This window comes from Cervus canadensis, chromosome 3 (assembly GCF_019320065.1).
Source record: "Cervus canadensis isolate Bull #8, Minnesota chromosome 3, ASM1932006v1, whole genome shotgun sequence".
NCBI lineage: Eukaryota > Metazoa > Chordata > Mammalia > Artiodactyla > Cervidae > Cervus > Cervus canadensis.
This window is the reverse complement of record NC_057388.1, coordinates 45,046,522-45,047,678: the sequence shown is the minus strand read 5'-3', so window position 1 is coordinate 45,047,678 and position 1,157 is coordinate 45,046,522. Positions and strand designations below refer to the sequence as shown.

The following is a 1,157-nucleotide window of genomic DNA, read 5'->3' as shown; positions in this document are numbered from 1 at the left end:
ATTCTCAAGCCAGGTTGCACTTCAAGACCACCTTAGAACACCTGCCTGGTTCCTGTCCAAATATTCAGAAACTCCAGGGACTGGGGAGAAGAGGCCCAAGTACAGTACTTAGGAAACACTCTCCAGATGATCCTATAACTGGAAACCGCTTAAAGATATGCAAGCCTTTATGTTGGAACTTGAAAAGGAAAATCAACATGTGAACGTGAAGTATAACTTTATTCAACAATCAACAGTTAATTCTTTTCCACATTAACTGTCTGTGGATTTTTAAAAGTGGTGACAGACAGGTATGTAGGTAACCAACATATAAAGCTTGTCTGGCCAGTCAGTCCTCATTCTCATTTCTTTTTCTGGACAACCACATATGGTTACAGTATGGGACATTCCTTATTCCTTTGGCCCAGTAGAGCTTGGTATCAATGTGCACATCTGGAGTTCCTATCTCCTTCATGGCAAATTTCTGGGTTTCTTTATGTGCCCAAGGGGCCTTGAACCCCACTTCATGGATGCACTTGTGAATTTTGGTTGTATATTCTCTGGTCACCACCTTGTTGATGGAGAACCAGCTTCTTTTCACCACTCTCCTTTGCAGGAGCCATCTTGCTGGGCCCTGGTTGGGGCCAGCAATTTTCCATCTTATGGATATTTTTTTAAAATTTTCTTTGATTTTCTAACTGCTGTTTGTTTCCTTGCACTCTTTTAATGTTCTCAAATCATGTTATCTATGAAGTCATCTTCTTTTCCTCTTAGAGTTGTCTCATTTCTTCTCTTCTCCTGCCCCAGTTTATTACACTGATAATGATAGTCCTGCTTCTTAGCTTTCATCCTGAAATTTTCCTTCCCTGCTGTCCTGATTTGATCCCATGTTTCGTGGTAACATGACTACCTGGAAAGATAGGGAGTGTTTAAGATTATGGGCTCTAGAGTCAGAGAGACTGCCCAGGCTTAGATCTTAGTTCTACAACTTACCAATAACATAGGTAACTTATTTGGCTCCTTTATAACTCAATTTCCTATTCTGTAAGGTAGTAATAGTATATTCTTCATAGGATTGTCGTGTGGTTAAACAGAATAATACATGAACAAGGCTTAGCACAGTACCTGGCATAAAATAAGCACTTAGTAAATGTTAGCTATTATTAATTATCTGCTTT

The 1,157-nt window shown here is 39.5% G+C and overlaps 1 pseudogene; it reads right to left on the bottom strand.

Annotated features, from left to right (window-relative positions):
- Positions 1 to 236: 236 nt before the first annotated feature.
- LOC122437767 lies at positions 237 to 602 on the bottom strand (annotated as a pseudogene).
- Positions 603 to 1,157: the final 555 nt, after the last annotated feature.